Source organism: Phacochoerus africanus, chromosome 2 (genome assembly GCF_016906955.1).
Source record: "Phacochoerus africanus isolate WHEZ1 chromosome 2, ROS_Pafr_v1, whole genome shotgun sequence".
In the NCBI taxonomy this organism is placed as follows: domain Eukaryota; kingdom Metazoa; phylum Chordata; class Mammalia; order Artiodactyla; family Suidae; genus Phacochoerus; species Phacochoerus africanus.
In genome coordinates, this window is record NC_062545.1 from 186,864,553 (window position 1) to 186,889,280 (window position 24,728).

Genomic DNA, 24,728 nt, shown 5'->3' on the forward strand with positions numbered 1-24,728 from the left:
TTGGCTTGAAATGATCATTGGTAAGAGAGTTTCCTTTTTGGGTTTCTAGAATTGTGATGAGAACATGATACTTAATTAGGTATTTGTCTTGATTCTCCCATCCAATTTCAGTGGAAGGAAAGTAGTGAAAAAAGGTTTTTTTTGTATATTTCTTTCCCCTTTAAAGGAGCCAACTGGAGTTCCTGTTGTGGCTCAGCGATTAACAAATCCGACTAGGAACCATGAGGTTATGGGTTCGATCCCTAGCCTTGCTCAGTGGGTTAACAATCTGGCGTTGCTGTGAGCTGTGGTGTAGGTCGCAGATTCAGCTCAGATCCATAGTTGCTGTGGCTCTGGCATAGGCTGGAGTCTGCAGCTCCGATTAGATCCCTAGCCTGGGAACCTCCATATGCTGTGGGAGTGGCCTTAGAAAAGATAAAAAGCCAAAAAAATAAAAGGGAGCCAACAAAGGCTTCTTTCTCAAATACGTGTTTGTGGTGAGGGGGAAAATGTAATGATTCAGCAGTGTTTTTGGTGAAAGCAGTAATCCCCTTGTCCTAGGTCTCCCCATCCAGTTCTCTCCCCGAGGGAACCACTTCAGTTTCTCTGTTTGATTCTTCTAGTGACAATCTCTCTTATTAATGTGCTTATATTTTTATTTCTTGATTTGTCAAATTTAAGCATTATCTGTTGAATTTCTGGAAGGATAGTCAAGATTTAGTTCTCATTTACCACCTGTCAGGAATTACAAAGAATGTGAGTTTATTCTACCTGAAACTAACAAATTAGCTTGCCACAGTGTCATGAGTGGTGGTGGAAGATACAGACTCCATTTCTGGTAGAAAGCAGAGTCAAGAGATGAAGTACAGTTTATTACTCATAGCAGTAGCAGTAGCCAGGGTATCAGCATTCATTTCTGCCAGTGTGCTGAGCCTCAGTTCCCAAGAGCACTGAGAGGGCCAGGTAATACCTGTTCACGTAATGGTTTTGTTCCTGGATAAAACTCTGAGTTTAGGGATTCCAGATATTTATTTATTTAGCCTTTTTTTTGGAGCCATACCTGCAACATGTGAAAGTTCCCAGGCTAGGGGTCAAATCAGAGTTACAGCTGCCAGCCACAGCCACAGCCACAGCAACTTGGGATCCAAGCCGCATCTGCGACTTACACCACAGCTCATGGCAACGCCAGATACTTAACCCACTGAAGAGGCCAAGGATTGAACCCACATCCTCATGGATCCTAGTCAGGTTCTTTAACCATTGAGCCATGAGGGAACTCCAATTCCAAATATTTTATAATGGTTAGTAAGCACGCCTGCTCCTTGCTCCAGAGGTAGATAGTAGTAGTAGTATGCCTATGAACATCCTTAAAAATGTAGGCCAGAACAAAGAATAGACAGTGCCTTGCTTGCAAGACATAGAGACCCATGAGTTATTTCCCAACACTAATACCTCATCCTCCACCTTCTTAAATATAATCATTTAGTCATATAAATGATACATATCATTATTTTTAGCTCTCTGGTCACCTTAGTAAATACTATATTTTTATGTTTATTTCACTAACAATAGGTGGTGTCTTTTGACTTCTTCCTTCGAAGGGAGTATTTTACTTAGGAATCCTTATAAGTGTTAGAAAACCAGTTTATTCAGAACTTTAAGTGAGAAAGGAAATAGGGTTTCAGAACTGAAAGTCCAGGAAGACAGAGTAGAATTGGATCCAGGTGCTCAAATGTTGCTTTGAAAAACTGGTTTCTGACTGTATCCGTCTGCTTTCTTCCTCCTTTGGCTTTATTTTCAGTATCTTCCTCCTTCACCGCTTTCCTCCACCAGTACTGATTTTCGACTGTGTGTTTATTTCTGATCCAGTTGCTATGGCAAGGTGGAGAGAATAGATTAGTTAGAGCCTGGTTGTATGCCCAGATGGAGATGGGTGTGGGATCAGCCCCTTTTGAAGCACATGTGTTAGGCTGGGGAGTTCTACAAAGATACTAATAAACAGGGTGCCATAACCTCTCCATAGCAGTTATTGGGTGTAATTTTTTGGAGGTGTATTGTTAGTTTTTATAATTGACCTTAATTTTTTTCAATTTATTAAATAAAAGAGTTTAAAATTTCCAGAATTTCTCTTTTTCATAGTTTCCTCTCTCCTTTATGGCCTGTATCCTTCTGTTCCAGTCTGCGCTTGATTTAATGTTTGCTCAGCAAACATCCTGTAACTTTCCTTCATTATTCTTGTTTCGCACATGTTCCTCCTCCTTGATTCATTGCCTTGTTTTGCTTGGGTACATACTAAGGTAAGATGTGATGGGGGGGTAAATTTGGAGTAATTCCATGTCAAATTTTTTTTCTTTGGTCCTTCTGTGTTTTTCGGGCTGCACCCCCAGCATATGGAGGTTCCCAGGCCAGGGGTCCAGTCAGAGCTGCAGATCTGCTGGCCTACGCCACAGCCACAGCAATGCCAGATCCGAGCAGTGTCTGCAGCCTACACCACAGCTCACAGCAACGCTGGATCCTTAACCCACTGAGCAAGGCCAGGGATTGAGCCCGAAACCTCATGGTTCCTAGTCGGATTCGTTTCTGCTGAGCCACGACAGGAACTCCCAATTGGAAGACTTTTTAAATCTCCTAGTTTATTAAATCTTTTAGTTGTGGAAGATTCGTATTTCTCTGAGAACTTCCTCACTTTTTTTTTTTCCTTTTCATTCTAGAATTTTTGTTAGTTAAATGCTCACCTATACTAATGCTCCGTGTCTGGTGTTAATTTCTTGTCTCTGTTTTCTGTTTTTGTCTACTTTCTAGGTTTTGTCTCTGCAATATGAAACCTTATACTGCTGTCTTTTTAAAATTTATTTTATTTTATTTATTTATTTATTATCAAGAATCTTTTCTCAGGGAGTTCCTATTGTGGCTCAGCAGTAACCCAACTAGTATCCATGAGCGATATGGATTCCATCCTTGGCCTCCCTCAGTGGGTTAAGGATCTGGCATTGCTGTGGCTGTGGCATAGACTGGCAGCTGTAGCTCTGATTCAACCCCTAGCATGGGAGCTTCCATATGCTATGGGTGCGGTCCTAAAAAAAAAAGAAAAAGAAAGAAAGAAAAAAATAATCTTTTCTCATACTTTTTTGCTTTTTCACAGCTTCCTGTCTTGCTTTATGGATGCCACGTCTTGACTTTCTAAGCATTTCAGAGAGCTTTTAACAGGTCGTATTCTATTTTATGAATTATTTCTTCCTTTTCACATTTTTTATAATTTATTAATTTAGCTAAATGTTTTATCATTTCTAAAAGTTTTATTGAGGTGTAGTTGATTTACAAGGTTGTGATAATTGTCACATTTCTTTAACTTTTTGTTTCCTCTTCTCTTAAATGTTACAGATGTTTGATTCTTATTTAACCAGTCATAATGAAACAGTGTAAAACTGTTTGGGATCTTTCTACCTAGACAGGGTCTGTTGGCTGGTGAGCTTTGCATTAGGATGAGCAGTTAGAGGGCCCTGTAAGCCTCAGTCTGTGGTGCTAATGCCTCTAATGGGTGTTGTTAATTCTCTCTAGACCATTTGATTTGTTCAAGAAGGACCTGCTAAGTTTTTTGGTTTTGTTATTTTCCTTTGTCTATTTTTTTTTTTTTAAATAATGTAAAATCTCAATGGTAGCCAATAATGTGAAGAAGGAGTTCCTACTGTGGCACAGTGGATTTCGTGTTGTCTTGAGTGCTGGGACTCCTGGATTTGATTTCTGGCCCAGCACAGTGTGTTAAGGATCTGGCTTTGTTGCAGCTGCAGCTTAGGTCGAGACTGCAGCTGGGATCTGATCCCTGGCCCGGGAACTCCATGTGCTGCAGGGCAGCCAAAAAAGAAAAAAATAATAATAAAATAAAATTTAAAAAGAATGTGAAGAGGGTCAATGATCTAGGGTCTAGAAATGTTCAACTAATCATCTTTCCTGTGTTTCAGAGTGAAAATTTTAGGGTACAGATTAATATATAATATAGCAGAGAGAGGCCAATATTGGAGCTGGATGGTTGGGTTCAAGTCTGGTTCTGCTTAGGTTGCTTAAAAAGTTAACTTTCACTGCCCCATCTTTCTTATCTGCAATTTTTGGACAATAATAGTACCTACCCATTAGGATTGTTAAGATTTAGTTAAAAATGCATATTAAATAGTTGGCATTTAGTAAAATCTCAGAAAGTATTAATTTTCCCTTTCTCCCTACCAGTAGTAACAATTAAGTGATTTAGGTGTGGTGGTGATTGCCCACAGCAGAAATTATGGCAGGATTCAGTAATTTTATTTATTTCTTTATTTTTGGCTGCTCCTCAGCACATGGAGTTCCTGGGCCAGGGATCAGATTTGAGCTGCAGTTGTGACCTATGCTGCAGCTGCAGCAATGTTGGATATCCTTTAACGCCCTGTGCTAGGCTGGGGATCAAACCCAGTTGCCCTAGACATGGTTGCCCTAGATCTGGTTGCACCACAGTGGGAACTCCAAGATTTGGTAATTTTAGTTTGAGATTTTCTCTTTAGAACGTCAAAGAATACCTGGTATTGAAGTGCTAAAATGTGTATGTGCAAATGTTTTCATAGAAGTCTTTCAAAGGTCCCCCGCTCCCAAGGATCTCACTAAAGATAACTTGATAAAAGTAGTTTTGGAGCACAGCCAGTAAACTAGGAATGAAGAAATAATATTTTCACACCGAGGAACTCTTATGTACAATGAGATTCATAGGTGCTGGGGAAGCTTTGTTTCTATACAAAACACTCACTGACAATTCTACTTCTTGAACTTGAGAAATGGTGAAAGTTTCTTTATAAATGGATATCCAGGCCAGGCCTGGCAGGACAAAATAATTCTTTTTTTTCTTTTTAGGGCTGCACCCGCAGCATATGGATATTCCCAGGTTAGGGGCCGAATTGGAACTGTAGATGCCGGCCTACACCACAGCTCACAGCAACGCTGGATCCTTAACCTGCTGAGCAAGGCCAGTGATTGAACCTTTGTCCTCATGGATCCTAGTCTGGTTCATTACCGCTGAGCCACAGTGGGAGCTCTCAGGAGAAAATAATTCTTGAAATTTTCTTTTTGCTTTGAGTGTTGCCTTTGTGGTGGAATACTGAGACTTTCCTTACCGTACTCTGTTGTTTGTAAAATCAAGCGAGTTAAATGAGTAAAACTCCTGTGTAGTGGTTGCCCTCCTGCCTCCAGACTTGACCCTTATCTGAAACAAACTAAGGGCTTTTAGTTTGGATTATTTATCTTGTTTTTTTCCTTCTCCCACATCATAGAGGAAGTTCCTTGATGGCAACTCCTTAAATTCCTTGAGACCATCAAATATCCAGTGTTCAAATTTCCAGTGGTCTTAAATGTCATAGTGTGAATCAGTATACATATAAAATCTCTGATTTGCAGTTGATTGGTAGTGACCCTTAAGTTCCTTTTAATCTAGAGGTTCCTTTCACTACCTCTCTTTTTCTCTCTCTTTTGCAATCTGTTTATTAAAGGAATCGGGTTTTATGTCCTTTAGAGTTTTCTAAGAGTCTAGATTTTAATGAATATATCCCTGTGGCTTAGTTTAACATATTCTTATGTCCTGTATATCTCCTATAAATCGGTGAGGCATACTTTTAGAATATATAATACATGCATGTGGTGAAGGTTTAAATGGTACAAAAATATGTATATTGAAAATTCAGTCATTTTCTCGCACTGTACCTTAGCCGTCTTTCCCAGAGGCAATGACTGTGTCTAGAGTGCATGATCTGTTTTTATTAACCTGTTATATCACCATTAAGCATACTAAATATTTTAGTAATTCCAGAAGAATCCAGGATTCTTAATTTGTACATTTTAGAATTTTATTTAAAATTTTTTTTATTGAAATATAGTTGATTTAAGTGTTGTGTTAGTTTCTGGTGTACAGCAAAATGGTTCGGTTATGCATGAATATATATGTCTTTTTTCATATTCTTTTCAATTATAGGTTATTACGAGGTATTGACTATAGTTCCCTGCGCTTTACAGTAGGACCTTGTTTATTTGTTTTATATATAGTAGTTTGTATTTGCTAATCCCAAACTCCTAACTTTTCCCTCTTCACCTCTTCCCCCTTTGGTAACCATACTGTTTGTTTTCTATGTTTGTGAGTCTTTCTATTTTGTAATAAATAAATTCACTTGTACTGTATTTTAGATTAAACATAAGTGATATATGGTATTTGTCTTTGACTTACTTCACTTAGTATAATGTCTAGGTCCATATGTTGGTACAGATGACATTATTATTTCATTCTTTTTTATGGCTGAGTAGTATTTCATTATATATATATGTAAAATATATAATTTATAATATAAAACATAAAACATACATAATGTATATTATATAATAATATGTATATAATATAGAAGTTTCCTTTGTGGTTCAGTGGTTAATGAACCCGGCTAGGATCCATGAGGATGTGGATTTGATCCTTGGCCTTGCTCAGTGGATTAAGGATCCCACATTGCTGTGGCTATGGTGTAGGCTGGCAGCTGTAGCTCTGACTCCACCCCTAGCCTGGGAATTTCCATATGCCATGGGTGTGGCCCTAAAAAGCAAAAAAAAACCCACATATATATATAAATATAAAATATATACAACCCCCCCCCTTCTTTATCCATTCATCTGTCGATGGACACTTAGTTTGCTTTCATGTCTTGGCTGTTGTAAATAGTGCCTCTGTGAACACTGGGGTGCATTCATCTTTTTGAAGGAGAATTTTCTCTGGATATATGCCCAGGAGTGGGATGTTGGATCATTTAGTAATTCTTTTCTTAGTTTTTTAAGGAACCAGCATACTGTTCTCCATAGTGGTTGTACCAATTTATGTGCACACCAAGGAGTGTTCCCTTTTCTCTATACCTTCTTCAGCATTTATTTTTTGTGGACTTATTTAAATGATATTCTAACTGGTGTGAGGTGGTTATCTCATTATAGTTTTGATTTGCATTTCTCTGATAATTAGTGATGTTGAGCATTTGTTTATGTGCCTGTTGGACATCTGTATGTCTTCTTTGGAGAAATATCTATTTAGGTCTTCTGGGCATTTGTTTTATGGGGTTGTTTGGTTTTTTGATATTGAGTTGTATGGGCTATTTGTATATTTTGGAAATTAAGCCCTTGTAGGTCACATTGTTTGCAAATATTCTCTTCCAGTCCATAGGTTGACTTTCCTTTTCTTTTTTTTTCTTTTCTTTTCTTTGTGTGTGTGTGTGTGTGTGTGTGTGTGTGTGTGTGTGTGTGTATGTCTTTTCTAGGGCTGCACCTGTGGCATATGGAGGTTCCCAGGCTAGAGGTCTAATCAGAGCTGTAGCCACTGGCCTATGCCAGAGTCACAGCAAAGCTGGATCCAAGCCTCGTCTGCAACCTACACCACAGCTCACGGCAACACTGGATCCTTAACCCACTGATGGAGGCCAGGGATTGAGCCCGAAACCTCATGGTTCCTAGTCGGATTCGTTAACTACTGAGCCGCGATGGGAACTACGAGCCACGATGGGAAAGCCTGAGTTTTCATTTTTATTTATGGTTTCCTTTTTTTGTGTTAATGGTCATTTAGCACTTTGGTGTTTTCATGAAAGAAGTTGAGCCTGAGTCCTTCCTTGCCATCTTGTCTCTGAATCTGTTTATGGTTTCCTTTGATGTGTAAAAACTTGTAAGTTTATTAGGTCCTATTTGTTTATTTTTGCTTTTTTTTAGATTGCCTTGGGAGACCTAAGAAAACACTGGTATGATTTATGTCAGAGATTTTTTTTTTTGTCTTTTCATTTTACAGCCACACCTAAAGCATATGCAAGTTCCTGGGCTAGGGGTCACACTGGAGCGGCATCTACTGGCCTATGCCACAGCCATGCTGGATCTGAACTACATCTGTGACCTATGCTGTAGCTTGCAACAACACTGGATCCTTAACCCACTGAGCAAGGCCAGGGATCGAACTCACATCCTCATGGATACTAGTCGGATTTGTTTCTGCTGCACCATGATGGGGACTCCCTATGTTGGTTCTTACCCCACTGATCCACAACAGGACCTCCATATGCCCACATTGTCTTTTCGGAGTTGTATGTTGTACTATCTTATATTTAAGTCTTTAAGCCATTTTGAGTTTATTTTTGTGCATGTTATGAAGCAGTGTTCTCACTTCATTGATTTACTTGTGGTTATCCAATTTCCCCAACACTACCTCCTGCAGAGACTGTCTTTTCCCCATTGTGTATTCTTGCCTCCTTTGTCAAAGATTAACTGTCAGTGGGTTGTGTGGATTTTATTTCTGGGCTCTCTGTTTTGTTCATTGATCCATGTGTCTTTTTTTTTTTTGGTGGCAGTACCATGCTGTTTTTTGATAACTGTAGCTGTGTAGTGTCGTGTGAGTTGGAAGTGTTATGCATCTAGCTTTTGTTCTTTTTCCTTAGGATTGCTTTGGCAATTCTGGAAACTTTCCTTATGAAGTTTAGGATTATTTATTCTTGTTCTGTAAAAATTGTCATGGGTAATTTGATAGGGATCACATTAAATCTGTAGATTGCTTTGGGTAGTATGGCCATTAGAATTTGATTTGAATACTGTAAACCTATAAGATGGGGCATTGTTTTTTGGCAAAGCAGAATTTGTAAGGCGAGATGATAGTTATACGTTATAAGCCAGATTCCTTGGCACTGCAGTGGACTACTCTTCACACAGTGAACAACATGAAAAATAGACTGGTTAAGAGAAACATTAGAAAGAATCTTTTTTTTTTTTTTTTTGGTCTTTTTAGGGCTGCACCTTCGGCATATGGAGGTTTCAGGTTAAGGGTCCAGTTAGAGCTGTAGCTGCCAGCCTACTCCAGAGCTGTAGCAACTTGGAATCTGAACTGTGTCTGCTACCTACACCACATCTCATAGCAACGCTGGATCCTTAACCCACTGAGTAGGCCAGGGATGGAACCCACATCCTCATGGGTGCTAGTCAGGTTTGTTAACCACTGAGCCCAACGGGAACTCCCAAGAATCTTTTTTAATGTTATTTGATACCTGTTACAGTTAGCTTTATTTTCTTAAATATGAAGGTAGAGGCGTTCTATGGGTTCTTCATCTTTAAAATGTGGGCATTATTTATATCAATGGCCTTTGGTGGGTCTTGAGTAAGAAAGCACCTAGTACAGTACCAGGTGTGAAGGTACTTGAATGTTAGTTTCCTTTTCTATAAGTGTAGCCATAATTAACTGTGGGACTCTGTCTTTAGTAGAAAGTTTTAGGTACAAGACAGGTGGCCAGGGAAACCATACCCAGTTTAATGGGTTAGGTTAGGTCACGAATAGGTCAGAGTGAGCCAGGGTATACAGCCTGAACCACTTGGTTTGGACAGGTTGTGGAACATTGCTAGTTATAAAATGTGAGTAATACCTCTTGTACCCACTAATATTTCTTGTGGTCTCCACCCCCCCACCCTCACCCCCCTTTGCTGTCTGGCAGACAGTATAGTTCAGAAGATAGGTATTAGATCAGTTCTATGGGTACAAAGAACAGTGATTGGATTACTAGGAAGACAGAACAGCAGGGGGACCATGGGGAACCAGGGATAAAGCAAGCAGAAAGGCCAAAAGATGTAGATGTAGTTCCAGCAGTAGGAGGGCAAGCTGGTTGCAAAGTTTTATGCAGAAAGTCTAATGAGAAGAAAAGTAGGAGAGCAATTTCTGACTTTTTAAATGATAGTTTCTTTTATGAGACCTCAAAACCATTCGCTGGTAAGAATATTCCAACTAATCCTTGGGTTTGAATAGTAGGACATCAAATGGAGATGATGTTTGGATTTTATTACTGCTTATCAGCTAGAATCAGACATTTGGACCTGGGAAAATCACCATCTGTTAGTTTGCTTCTGCTTGATCTTGTAAGAAGTTTGTATGATGTTAGGCTTGTTAATAGGATAGAAATGTAAATGCCTTTGCTCACATCAGGTGATCTGTAGTATTTTGTTTGGGGGAAAGCATAACAATAGAGTGTTCTCAAGGAAATTCCCTCTGGTAGTTCTTTTTCTTATAGCTAGCAGTGGATCTGCATACTCTGTGGCTAGAATAGGCTTTATAATTAGAAAATAGTGATAAGTGGTTACTTATTAGCTATGGGAAATAAATTGTGTGGTGTTTCCTCCATGTAGAGAAGAATTGATTAAAGGATAAGAGATTGTTTTTCTTTGTTTGGCAAGTTTCTTTCTAAATCCAATCTAATAATCTTTGGGCAAATATGTCCAAGTATAAGGGACTTACCTGTGATTTGAACTACATCTGTTTCCTTTTTCTGGTGAATAATAAAGTAGTAAAGAGGCTAAGAGTTGTTAGCTTGTGAAAAGATTCTGAGGCAAGTAAATCTTGCTGCCAGTGTTTGCTCTTTAGGTTCCTTAATTTAAGCAGGTACTTTCATGTTCCTGTTCTGGAACAAACTCAGAAGACAAATATTTTTGCGTATATTGGAGCAGAATAGAGTATAAAAAATTGTCAAGGACATTGTGCATTCATCGACTAAAGTAGAATGTACCCACATGGCCTACATTATTTTTATACAATAGAACAACCTAGTTAAAATAGCCTGCGGCGTATGGAGGTTCCTAAGCTAGGGGTTGAGTTGGAGCTGTAGCTGCTGGCCTGCACCACAGCCACAGCAGCATAGGAGCCCAGCCACGTCTGCGACCTACAACACGGCTCACAGCAACACCAGATCCTTAACCCACTGAGTGAGGCCAGGGATTGAACCTGCGTTCTCATGGATGCTAGTCAAGTTTGTTAACCACTGAGCCACGACAGAAACTCCAATAAAATATTTTAATTCATATTAATTTCTAGAGTTAAGACACCTCCCACCTTTTAAAGCATAGGCTCTTCATTTTTTTCAGTAAAATTTATGTTATTACCATTAACAGGAATTGCCCCAACTGTTGAAAAATGGTTATACTAGAGTGAGCACTAATTTTGATTTGCTCTACGTAATTATGGCATTAACTGGGTATTGTGCTAAGTGATCTAATCCTCACCACAACTCTGAAATGTCAGAAGTGGCGACTAGCCAAGGCCATAGCACTAAGAAATAGCTCTTCCTTGGGAGTTCCCGTCGTGGTGTGGTGGTTAACAAATCCGACTAGGAACCATGAGGTTGCGGGTTCGGTCCCTGCCCTTGCTCAGTGGGTTAACAATCTGGCATTGCTGAGTGCTGTGGTGTAGGTTGCAGACACGGCTCGGATCCCGTGTTGCTGTGGCTCTGGCATAGGCTATAGCTCCAATTTGACCCCTAACCTGGGAACCTCCATATACCGCGGGAGCAGCCCAAAGAAATAGCAAAAAGACCAAAAAAAAAAAAAAGACAAAAAAAAAGAAAAGAAATAGCTATTCCTAGAGTAGAATCCAGGCTTTACATAGAAGTTAGGTGATCTTCTGCTTAAAAAATTGAAGGGGTGTTTTTTAATTAAATTGCTGTATCTAAACCAAGGCCATGATATCATAGTTTACTTTTACCAAATTTCACAAATTAGAATTTGATAGCTAGGACAACCTCCCCCCTCAGCAGGGAGCTAAATTGGAATTGGAGTGTCTGAGTGTTGGCCTGTGAGGAGCTGTGGGAGAGGGAAGAACTTGGATCCCCATATCTGTTTCTGTAGTTGTAAAGTTTCTGGGACTTTTTGTTTGTTTGTTTTGTCTTTTGTCTTTGAGGGCCGCACCCACGGCATATGGAGGTTCCCAGGCTAGGGGTTGAATTGGAGCTGTAGCTGCTGGCCTACAACACAGCCCACGGCAACACCGGATCCTTAACCCACTGAGAGAGGCTGGTATCCAACCTGCAACCTCATGGTTCTTAGTTGGATTCGTTTCTGCTGTGCCACAACGGGAACTCCATGTTTCTGGACTTTTGAAGCCATGGAACATGTTACATTTTGTTTTTCCCTTAGCCCCTTAATTTCCTTCTCTCTCTTCTTTCCACTCCCAGGGCTAAGGGTGTTATGAATCCAATAGGTTCAGACAAGTGTTAAGTGTGAAGGGCAGGAAGTCATGTTTGCTAGGACCGAGTTACTGCCTGAGGAGAAATGTGTCCTTAGAGAAGAGAGAGCCCAGGTACAGGGAGAGTAAAGAGAGACACACTTTCATTTCCCATTGAAGACTGTCATTCGTGTGGATCTTGTAGGGCTAATGTAGAGGAGTGGTCTTACTGGGCTGCTAGAAGGCCCTCGTTCTGTGTCTAAGTAGGTAAAAGGTAGTTTCTTTTTGAACTATAGTGAGGGGTCTGTTGAGCATATAGGAGCAGAGTGTGGGGTCCAAGAAATAATGAAGGATATTGTGCATTTATTGTCTAGAGTCAGAGGTTCTCTCAGTTGCCCGGGTTGTTCTGATACAATAGAATAGACAGAGGGGGGAGTTCCCGTCGTGGCTCAGTGGTTAACGAATCTGACTAGGAACCATGGGGTTTCGGGTTTGATCCCTGGCCTTGCTCAGTGGGTTAAGGATCTGGTGTTGCTGTGAGCTGTGTGTAGGTTGCAGATACGGCTTGGATCTATCATTGCTGTGGCTGTGGCGTAGGCCAGCAGCTACTGCTCCGATGAGATCCCTAGCCTGGGAACCTCCATATGCTGCAGGTGCGGCCCCAGAAAAGACAAAAAGACAAAAAAAAAAAAGAAAGAAAGGATAGATAGAAGAGAACAACAAAATGAAGAATTCTCAGTTCTTAAAGTTTTAGCAATTTGGAGATCCATTTGTAAGAGTAAATAAATTTATAAGTGAGTTGAATTAGCAAGTTTTTGCAGGGGTGCTGTTCTTATTCTCATAGTTCCTTTCCCTACTGGGAATCCAGATGAACTCTTGAGAAAAGGTACTTGGTTATGTTATCTGGTATATGTGTTCAACCTGGCATTGGTGATATGCTGAAAAATACTTGATGTATTTCATATGAACTTGGGACCTTAAATGTATCAGGGTCTAATAATACTATGATGGTGTTAAATAACCTTCATTTTGCATTTAGTTTTTAAAGTTTGAAAAGCATGCTGTTTGTCCTTTGGCAAAGCTCTCTGACATTGAACATGGAAACATTGAACATGGCAAAGTTTGTCCATGTTTTTTGTGGAATGACTTCTCTACCATTGGAGAGGTTCAGACTGTGTGATCTCTTAGAGGATGGGTTATAAAAATATATTGGTACACCTGAAACATAATATTGCATATCAAGTATACCTCAATTAAAAAAAAACACTGAAACTAAATTAAAGGCTGTGTCAGATAATCATATTGATTTTAAAGCTGACTTTGCAAAAAATAAATTAAAAAATAATAAAAAGGACTAATTTTTCCCCAATGATTGAACTCAACAGTTTTTGTTTTTTTGTTTGTTTATTGTTTTTTTGGCTATGCCTGAGGCATGTGAAAGTGCTCAGGCTAGGGATTGAACCCATGACACGGTAGCAACCCAAGCCACTGTAGTGACAATGCTGGACCTTTAACCTACTGTGTCACAAGGGAACTCCCCAATAGTTCATAAGAATGAGGCTGCCATTAAAATTTCAGAGGGGAAGGGAGTTCCCATTGTGGCTTAGTAGGTTACAGATCCGACTGGTATGCATGAGACTGCAGGTTCCACCCCTGGCCTTGCTCAGTGGGTTAGGATCTGGTGCTGCTGTGAGCTGTGGTGTAGGCTGCAGACGAGGCTTGGATCCTGAGTTGATGTGACTGTGGTGTAGGCCAGCAGCTGTAGCTCCAATTCAACCCCTAGCCTGGGAACTTCCATATGCCACAGGTTCAGCCCTAAAAAGCAAAAAAAAAAAAAAAAAAAAAAAACCGCGAAAACTCAGAGGGGGGGAAGAAATGTACACATCATATTGGAAATAGGTAAGTTTCACAACATTGTAAATCAGTTATAATTTAAACAAAGGAAAAAAAGAAATAGTTAACCTTTAGATTATATACACATTTTGTTCATTTGTAAAATTTAAAAATTAAAGATTTTCCCCAAACTAGAAAAATAAAACTGGAATAAAGCCTTTAAGTTTTTTCTTTCCTCATTTCTCACCCACGTTAGGTTTTCGTAATTGCAATCAATTTCTGTGTTTCCTTCCTATTTGGAAATATAGTTACTTCATACAGACAGGCTGAGTTTTTAATAAAGGGGGGGATTCAAACCTCTTCTTTTTCCCACCATCCATATAACCTTATAATTGTACCATAAATGTAAATAAAAACTTATTTCCACTGATTCCAGTCCACCTAACAACTTTAAGTCCCTCACCATTTATTAGGCAGTTAATTTTTTGGAAAAGGATGGTTTTTTACTATTTATGTGCTCTATCTGCATACACATTTTATTTTAAAAATATATAGTTCAATTCTCATTCATTTGTAATACAAATGTACTACAAATTTGTTCAGCTAATGCAAACAACAATCAGATAAAAACAACCCTTAGCGTTTATTCCAGTCAAGATTTTTGGTAGTTTTTATTCTTTAGTTTTCTGTCATATTCCAGGCCATTTGTGAGTTATCCTGTTACTACTGCTAAAGTTGTGAGAAACTGACCATCTTGGGTGAAAGTAGCAGAATTCCAAAGCCTTAAATGAACTTAACTGACTCACCATTTGCCCATCCCTGCACACCTTTTCAAGGAAAAGTAGACGGACAGATCTGTTAACATCATTGGGCAAGGGGCACAAACAAAGCATTCACTATCTTTTGGAAGATAGCAGCCGTGTTAAAACTTCGTCATTCTCTTTTGAAAATACGCAAAAACAAAATAGCACTACCAGAGGAGAGGTGCCAGGGTGCTTTGATATCACTACAGAGTTGAATGTCTCATTTGCAAACACTTTAAAGTAACATTGTATTGTATATAATGGGCTTCTCCTATTAGTTTGTTTGACTATATTGGTGTCCCTTTTTTTCTGTTAATGGCTCACCAGCATGTTTGTATGGCTTTGTGAACAGTAGACTTCACTCACTGGTTTGTGTTGTCTCATATCCATCAGTTCCTTTTATATGTTTCTTTAATACCTTGTACTACTTCATGGTGCTTTGTTAACTTAAAAAAAAAAGTAATAGCTTTATTGAAACATAATTCATATACCACACATAACCCAGTTGTGTAATCATCACCAAAATCAATTTTTTTTTGTCTTTTTGCCTTTTCTAGGGCCACTCCCACGGCATATGGAGGTTCCCAGGCTAGGGGTCTAATCAGAGCTGTAGCCACTGGCCTATGCCAGAGCCACAGCAACACCAGATCTGAACCGTGTTTTCGACCTATACCACAGCTCATGGCAACGCTGGATCATTAACCCACTGAACAAGGCCAGGGATTGAACTGGAAACCTCATGGTTCCTAGTCAGATTTGTTAACCACTGCGCCACAACGGGAACTCCACCAAAATAAATTTTTAAGTATTTGATTCAAGCCGTAAGAGTACTACCTGCTATTAAGATACCAAGAAGAATCCCTATACTTAAAAGCAGTCCCTCTAGCTACTGGCAACCACCAAATCTACTTACTGTCTCTCTAGATTTGCTTATTCTGGACATTTTGTATGAATGGAATCATGCATTATGTGGCTTTTGTGTCTGGCTTCTTTCCCTTAACATGTTTTCAAATTTCATCCATGTAGCACCTATCAGTGCTTCATTCCTTTTTATGGCTGAATAGTATTTCAGTATTTGGACATATGGTATTTATTCATCAAATTTGTGGACATTTAGGTTGTTTCTACTTTTTGGCTTTTATGAATAATGCTGTTATGAACAACCATGTGCAAGTTTTTGTGTGGACCTAGGTTTTCATTTCTCTGGAGTATATACCTAGGAGTGGAATTGCTTGATCACGTAGTAACACTATGTTTAATCTTTTGAAGAACTAGCAAACTGTTCTCCATAGCTGCTGCATATTTTACATTTCCAACACCAGTGTATGACATTTCCAACTTAACAATATCCTTGCCAACATTTATTATCCTTTTTGATTCTAACCATCCTAAGTAGGTGTGAAGTGGTATGTCATTGTGGTTTCAATTTGCATTTCCCTGATAGCTAATGATGCTGGGCATCTTTTTATATAGTGTATCTTCTTTGGAAAATTGTTTATACATATCCCTTTCCCATTTTTAATTGTTATTTCTTTATAATTACTGAGTTATAGTAATTCATTATGTATTCTAGATACAGATCCTTTATTAGATATATTCTTTGCAGGTATGTTTCCATTCTAAGAGGTTGTGTTTTTCATTTTCTTGACAATTAAAAGTTTTAAATTTTGATGGAAACTCTGTTTTCTTCTGTTGCTTGTACTTTTGGTGTCATATTTAAGAAGCTATTGGCCTAATCCAAGGTCATGAAGATTTATACCTATGTTTCTTCTAAAAGTTTTATAGTTTTAGCTCTTATGTTATATAACTTTTTCTGTCTTCCCTGTTAAAACGTCAGCACCATTAAGAGGGCTCAGATGGTGTTTATCTAATTTATTTGTTCTTTGGGCCTTGTTTAAGGCTTGGAAAATACTAGCTACTCAATAATGATTAGTACTAATTTTGGAAAGACAGACTTTAAGGACCTATTATCAAAATATATTAAAACACCTAACTTGAAACACTTTGCTAGTTTTTTAAAAGAAGCTAGGACTGAAATACTATATTTTGTTGTTGCCAGGAATTGTATTAATACTGCAGATTTGGTTTAGAAGACTTTAAATGAGTGTGTTTATTATATTTGCATCTCTTAGTTCTCACGGCTTGTCTCTCTTTAGCTTGCACAGAATTGTGCTTTGTAACTGCACAAAATTGGGCAAATTGTATTTGCTTTTCGACTTGGGAAGTTTGGTTTATTACTCTAGTCTCTGTCAGTGATTCTTATAGAATAAACCAATGAGCAAGTCCCATGTTTCTAAACTTCTTTGTTTCCTTGTGATAAACAAAAATGTTATGCCACTCTCCTGGAGTCTGATAACCACTCCTGGTAGGTATTAAAAGACAGGCTGTCTTTACTGATTATTTTACCAGTAAAGAGGACTTTGTGGGGTTTTGCTACCATAGATTGTTAACTCCCTCCTGTAATATTAGATATGGAGTTAGGGTGACATCTGAAATGACGGCTTTAATATTAATTATATTAAATTCACTTGTTGTGACGTTTGTCAAGACTGCTGTATACTTGGGGTTCTTGTCGTAGTGCCGTGGAAATGAATCTGACTAGGAACCGTGAGGGGGGTTAAGGATCCGGCGTTGCCATGAGCTGTGGTGTAGATAGCAGACTCGGCTCAGATCTTGCGTGGCTGTGGTGTAGGCCGGCAGCTACAGCTCCGATTAGACCTCTAGCCTGGGAACCTCCATATGCCACAGGTGTGGCCCTAAAAAGACAAAAAAAGACCAAAAAAAAATGATGTATACTTTGTCATTATAAAACTGTATACTAAATCTTTTAAGGAAGGAGAGTTGACACGTGATAATGAGTGATTTTTTTTTACCTTAAACTAGGAGTCAGATTTTAGACTTTGTTTTTTAGTAGCTTGATGTTTTAAAGTTATTTTAGTAGGAAAAGTATCATGAACTAGTGCATTAACCAGTTGTGGGTATGTTGCCAGACTTTGGACAGAATCCTGGAGGAATGTTTTTAGGATTAAGTTAAGTCATGGATGAAAAAAAAATCATCTCATCTAATTTTTTTTTAAATGTAGGTTTAAGAGGCCCTCAGTAGTGAGTGTTTATAAAAAATGTGTATGTGTTTATATGTTATACACTAAACAGATTTAGGATTTTACATCAGAAAATAAATAAGGGAGTTACCATTGTGTCTCAGCAGGTTAAGAACCCAACTAGTATCCACGAGAATGCAGATTTGATCCCTGGCCTCCCTCAGTGGGTTAAGGGTCTGGCATGCCACAATCTGTGGTGTAGGTTGCAGATGCGGCTTGGATCTGTATTGCTTCAGTTGTGGCATAAGCTGGCAGCTGCAGCTCCAGTTCAACCCGTAGCCTGGGAACTTCCATATGCGATAGGTGTGGCCCCCCCAAAAAACTCCAGCAAACAATTCAATACCTTCCAAGGATAGACATGGTATTTGGATTTATTGCTTAGTTATAGTGACATGTCTGATGCTAAAGTGACGAACTTGTTTAATATGAGTTAGTATATATCTCAATTCTAGTGAAATTGACTCTAGGTTTATGTTTATGCTTGTGATTTTATCTTTTACTATAAAAATTTAGAAAAGCCTTCCAGTATTGAGTGCTGTACTTTTTATTTTGGGAATAGCAGATCATCTCTAATTCTTAAAACACCAGCCCTGAGTTTCCTTAATACTGCCACTGTCATTCTCATTCATGAAATTATCGTTTAGAAGATAGAATTTCGGGTACTAAATAGACATAATTTTAAGTCATTTTTGGGGGGAGTAGAATCTTTCAATGAATTCTTCAGTATTTTAATCTCCCCATACCCATCCACCACTATATTTTATTGTGAACTTGAAAAAATTCGTTTTTGTATGTGTTTTCTTTGATCCATAGCAGTCAGCTAATTATGAAACAGAAGCACAAAACAAAATACCCCAAACTGGAGTTCCCGTTGTGGCACAGTGGTTAACGAATCCGACTAGGAACCATTGCGGGTTTGATCCCTGGCCTTGCTCAGTGGGTTAATGATCCGGTGTTGCCGTAAGCTGTGGTGTAGGTCACAGACTGGCTCGGACCCCACGTTGCGGTGGCTCTGGTATAGGCCGGCAGCCACAGCTCCGATTAGACCCCTAGCCTGGGAACTCCATATGCCGCAGGAGTGGCCCTAGAAAAGGTAAAAAGACAAAAAAACCCAAAAAAACAAAAAAACCAAAAAACCCCAAACTGAAGCTTCCACAGCATCAAACGATTAGCAGAGTTCCTATACTTGAAAGTAGTGGGGGCGAGGTGGGGGGTTGAGTGAAATGAATGCTTTATTAGTATTCTATGTTCTCTTCAGTTAAGCTGTTTTTTTTTTTTTTTTTTTTTTGACATTTAAGTAGGTTCCAATTACGTAAAACAGATTGAATTTTCTCGTTTTTATCTTATTTTGTTTTAGAAATAATTTATTATATATAATTAATTTAGAAAAGATTTGCAGCATTGTACTTGTTCGGGCAGTGTTTTTGGAATGCCATTTGGAGACTTGACATGTACCTCTGTTGTGCTTTTTGCAGTGCCTTGGGTAAGTGCTAAACTTGCGTTGTTCTCACTGAATTTGTCGGATAAGTTTAAAAGTATGGCCACAGTCTTTTTTTTTTTTTTTTTTGTCTTTTTGCTATTTCTTGGGCCGTTCCTGCAGCATATGGAGGTTCTCAGGCTTGGGGTCGAATCGGAGCTGTAGCCACCGGCCTACGCCAGAGCCACAGCAAAGCTGGATCCGAGCCACGTCTGCAACCTACACCACAGCTCACGGCAACGCTGGATCGTTAACCCACTGAGCAAGGTCAGGGACCGAACCCGCAACCTCATGGTTCCTAGTTGGATTCGTTAACCACTGCGCCACGACGGGAACTCCCTGGCCACAGTCTTAATGATAAATGATTTTGCTTAAAGTTGCTGTAAATAGCAAATAATTTAGGTGGCCAGCCTATTTTTTTTTAATAATCATTTTTCTAGTTTTGGGGATCATGCAGGGCTGGTTTTCAAAAAATATATTTTTAAAAGATTTATTAAAAATATGGGTCTTATCTACTTTGTTTTTGTGATTCTTGGCAGAAATTATCATAAATGGCTTATATTCTTAGAGCAAACTAAGGCGGTAGATACTGAACCTGCTGAGGTACTGCCCAAGAAGAGCTTTTAAAAACAGCCTGAGAAGACACTCCCTTTTCAGTTTAGTTTGAGCAACAGATATATCTTGTACTAACCTAAAATAGAAGTTCTAATTAATGCTTTAAAATTGTATCTGAAAATAATGTTTCAAAAATATGTCTTAAAAGCAAGCTATTAATTCTTGTATACAAGTTTTCACTGAATAAGTTCAGTAGTGAGCTTTCTCCCAAGACCTGAATTTTATCCATTTACCCCATTTAACTACTAATAGTTCTATGTCTGTGTCTAAGGCTGTGATAATGTGGTTATAGTTATGTCATTGTTTGAGCTCCTTTTTATCCTTTTTCTGATTTTTGCCTTAAAGCCACTTTATAGAGCATTAACTAATGTAATTAATTTAGACTGAAAACACTGATTGAAATACTAATGCCAGTATTGCCACAATGACAGATAAAATGCCGCATTTTAAATCTGTTCCATCTAGTAGTAGAGAGTAGCTCATTGTTTTATCAAATAAAGTTTACATTCCAGTTGAAAGCCCTTTTAAAATGTGTTCATGTATAAAATATATAGTCCTTTTCCCTAATCAATCATTTAAAAAACAATTAGTTTATACTCTGAAGGTGAGCCATGAAATTGAGTTATATGATTACCACACTTGCAAAAACAACTGCTTAATGTTTTGGACTTCATTATGAATAGGAAAACAGAATGAGGAAAACCATATGGGAGAATAATTTGCTTCCTGAGGAATAGAGCAGTAGAGAAACCACAATAAACCAAGCATTAGATTTTGTATTATTTACTTGTTGCCTTCATTCCTTTCCACTTTCCTTAAATGTTTGTGAAACACCTGGTTTTCTCTAGAGTTGCAGTGTCTATATCTGAAGGTTTCTGCTAGATTTGTTTCTATATGGCATCCTTTTGAACATTATATGATGTCACATCTAGTATCCAGGGCCTGTATTTTAAGTTCACAGATTATACAAGTAAATAATAAGCACCTTTGTGTTTAAAAACATGCTGTATTTAGCTTTTAGTAAGTAGAACTTTCTTCAGCTAGTGCTTTTCAAATAGTAAAAATTTTTATTGTGTAAAGGAGGAAGAGAACTTAGCATCTGCATCAGGATCATTTTTTCCCATATCCTATTAGCTAATTCCAAGATTGTTTTATATGGTATCCACCCATTTCATTTGGCTGCAACCTTTGCTCTTATGAAAGTAAGACTGATTGTTCTGAATTGCTCTGTATATGTGCTTTGGCACAGCATGAAGGTACCCTTAATAACATCTCCATTGTCTTTAAACCAGCTTGCATTTATGACTACAAATAAATGGGTGTGACAGGAGGGCAGGACAGATAATGGTTCTTTTTTTCCACCCCTAGTGTTTAACAAAACTGCTTTGGACTATGAGCCTTTTGTGTTCCCTGGACTACCTACTATATTTTCTGTATATTGTTCCTAGTCATCTAACATGTTTGCATATTACTTTGACAAGCCTACAGTCTACCACTTTGAATTCTTTTTGTGGAGGCAAGTGAAACAAAGTTTGTGGGAAGAAGTGAGTGGCCTTACCTCTGTTGGCATTTGTTATTTTTCCACTTGCATGCTTAAATATATGCTTAAATTATTTTGTGTGACTGACTGTTGTCCTCCAAGTGTTTGTTTACTTTTGTCTGGTTTAGAAATTTGGGAATGGCCTTTTTTTTTTTTTTTAAGGGCCACACCCACAGCATATGGAAGTTCCCAGGCTAGCAGTCAGATCGGAGCTTTAGCTGCTGGCCTATGCCACAGCCACAGCAACTCGGGATCCGAGCCATATCTGTGACCTGCACCACAACTCTCGGCAACAGTGGATCTCAACGCACTGAGTGAGGCCAGGGATTGAACTCATATCCTCATGGATACTAGTCAGATTCCCTTCTGTTGATCCATGACAGGAACTCCACTCTTCCTTTTTCAATGCACAGTAATACTGTCTTTACTGTGTAATTTCTTTTGAAACAAGGGGTTTCTATAGAAAAAAATTGTTGGTTATTTTAGCGGCTTTGTTTTATTGTATTTACTTTTTTGGCTGTGCCTGTGACATGAAGAAATTCCTGGGCCAGGGATCAAAGCTACACCACAGCAGTGACAATACCGAATCCTTTAAATCCTTAACCCCTAGGTCACCAGGGAACTCCAAATGGTGAGAGATTCGATTCTGTATTGACCGTGAAATAAAGATATTATTTGTGCCATACTTTATTCTGTCTTAAATAGTTTTATCAGTAGTTTTATGGAGGAAGTAAATATCCATAATGCAAAAATCAGGAAAGATTCCTTATTGTTTTATGATACCTTAAAAGTCATTATCTTTGGATCACATATTCCTCATTGATCCTTTTTTTTTTTTGTCTTTTTAGGGCCACACCTGAGGCACATGGAGGTTCCCAGGCTAGGGATCTAATCGGAGCTGTTGCTGCCAGCCTACGCCAGAGCCACAGCAATGCCAGATCCAAGCTGCGTCTGCGACCTGCACCACAGCTCATGGCAACGCCAGATCCTTAACCCACTGAGCAAGGCCAGGGATTGAACTCGCAACCTCATGGTTCCTAGTCGGATTCATTTCCTCTGTGCCACAATGGGAACTCCCTCATTGATCCTTTTAAGAGAAAGGAATGACATTTAATTATGATAATCTTAAATGATTGTTAGCATTTATTCCTATTTTACTGATTCAGAAATGGAGGACCAGAGAAGATAAGCATTTTACATAGAATTACAGCCATATAGCTTGTAATAGTCTGACTCCAAAGCCAGTACTTTTTGTTCTAAACATTTCATTTTCTGTTCGAAGTGGCTTATTTCTAGGGGTTGTCCTTTGGGAGATCCACTTGATGCATAAAATATTTAATGTAGTAAATATATCAATACACCTGTGGTGTAGGTGGCAACTGCAGCTCTGATTTGACTCCTAGCCTGGAAACTTCTATATGCTGCAAGTGTGGCCCTAAAAAGAAAAAAAAAGGTATACCCAAGGAACAAGAATAACTTGCCTTTGCTATCTCATGAAATTAATTGATAATTAGCCTTACCTTTAAAAGTACTGCTGTGGTTTTTTTTTTTTTTTTTTTTTGCTGTAGTATTTTAACATGGGTTTTTAAACTCAATTTTCATATTAAGGTTCTTCTGTAGTTGGATTATTATCTTCATTTTATTGATGATGAAACTGAGGTGCAAGTTTGAAGTTAAGTGCTAGGTATGCCTAGATGTGAGGTTCTGGTTTTCAGAAGAAAACAGTTGTTTATTTATTTATTTATTTTTTGGTCTACTTTTTTTTTAGGGCTGCACCCACAGCATATGGAGGTTCCCAGGCTAGGGGTCTAATTGGAGCTGTTGCTGCCAGCCTATGCCAGAGCCACAGCAATGTCGAGTCCTTAACCTGCTGAGTGGGGCCAGGGATCGAACCTGCAACCTCATGGTTCCTGATCAGATTTGTTTCTGCTGAGCCGCAAAGGGGTGCTACCCTAAAAAGAAAAAAAAATCCTGCATCTATAGTCTTTGCATACCCCCAAAGGAGTTTATGGCACAAAAACAGTTACATAGCCCTGTACTACACGGTCTCCGCAGTGGCTACAAAATGGCTCATATTGATTCTGGTTGATGTGGAAAAACTTTTTTGGACACTGCTTTTGGAGGAGGCTGTGTGTAGATGGGGGAATCATCTCTGCATTGCTCTCTTAGGTTTTCAGAATGGGTAGACTATGATTATGTGACTTTCTACTACTACCAAGCAAGCTAGAGAAGCAAAATGATAATGATAGAAATAGGTTTATGATCACCTCTATTTTGGATATTCTTTTTGCAAGAATTAAGTTTCTAAGTAGATGTTCCATTTGAGGGATATTTTAGGTTATCTGATTTTCCAAGCCAGGAGTACTAGCTTGCCAAGAACAAAAGTTAACCTACACAATACATGTACTGCTCAAAATGAAACATCAGTTGGAAAGCTGTATTAGCTTAAAATCATTAGGGCATTTGCTGCTGAGTTTTTGTGTTGATGTGTGTGCAGTGATTTTTTTTTCCTCTTCTTGCCTACCCCCACAGCAAATGTAAGTCCCCTGGCCAGGCATTGAATCAGCGACCTACACCACAGCTGCAGCAATGCCAGATCCTCAATCCACTGCACCACAGGGGGAAATCTGATTTTTCTTTTTCGGCTGCTTGGCTCTTAATAATTTACATATTTAATTGGTTATGAGAGAGGAAATAGTAAATTTTTCATATTAGTAAGAATTAGGATTACACTCAAAACTCAATAGCTTAATTGGAACACCGACTGCTAGAGTTCTGTCCTGTGGTGAGTCTGTTATTCCATTTGTAATGCATTTATCTTTAGATTGGGTAGGGTGGGATTTGCATTCCCGAGGTTACAATGAGTTTCCAGATTCTTATCAGTTAGCATTAGGAGTGACTGTTTTTAATAGTGATAATGAGGCAGCTATTCCCAGGAGGAGACTTAGTCACTGGCAGAATTGTCAGAACCCTGAAATAGTTTGGGAAAACTCAGGATGGAAAAAGCAAGCTGTTTCAAAAACAAAACATGACAAAAGAGCTGCTTTGAGGGGAAGGTTAGATGGGGATGGATGGAGATGGCAAGAAACCAGATGAACTTTCCTAAGGCTGTGAGCTATCTAGAAGCCGGAAGAGGTTAGTATTATTTACCTAAAGCACTCTAGTGTGAACATGAAGTTTTGAGTGTCCTAAGATTAAGTCAGTTAACAGCCATTAATCTGGAGGTATGTTTTTTTTTTTTTGTCTTTTGTTGTTGTTATTGTTGTTGTTGTTGTTATTGCTATTTCTTGGGCCGCTCCCGCAGCATATGGAGGTTCCCAGGCTAGGGGTTGAATCAGAGCTGTAGCCACCAGCCTACGCCAGAGCCACAGCAACGCGGGATCCGAGCCGCGTC

The 24,728-nt window shown here is 38.8% G+C and overlaps 1 protein-coding gene across 8 annotated transcripts in view; it reads left to right on the forward strand.

Moving 5' to 3' along the window:
• FBXO34 (F-box protein 34) overlaps positions 1 to 24,728 on the forward strand; it is an 88,987-nt gene that overhangs the window by 17,093 nt on the left and 47,166 nt on the right. For 2 of the 8 annotated variants that reach the window (XM_047767406.1, XM_047767403.1), the window contains exon 2: positions 3,122 to 3,186. The exons of 5 other annotated variants lie outside the window; for them this stretch is intronic. The gene's annotated coding sequence lies outside the window, so the exon portion shown is untranslated. Of the gene's footprint in view, positions 1 to 2,260; positions 2,277 to 3,121; positions 3,187 to 24,728 lie in introns of those variants that run through there. One more of the 8 variants, XM_047767408.1, reaches the window with a different exon arrangement.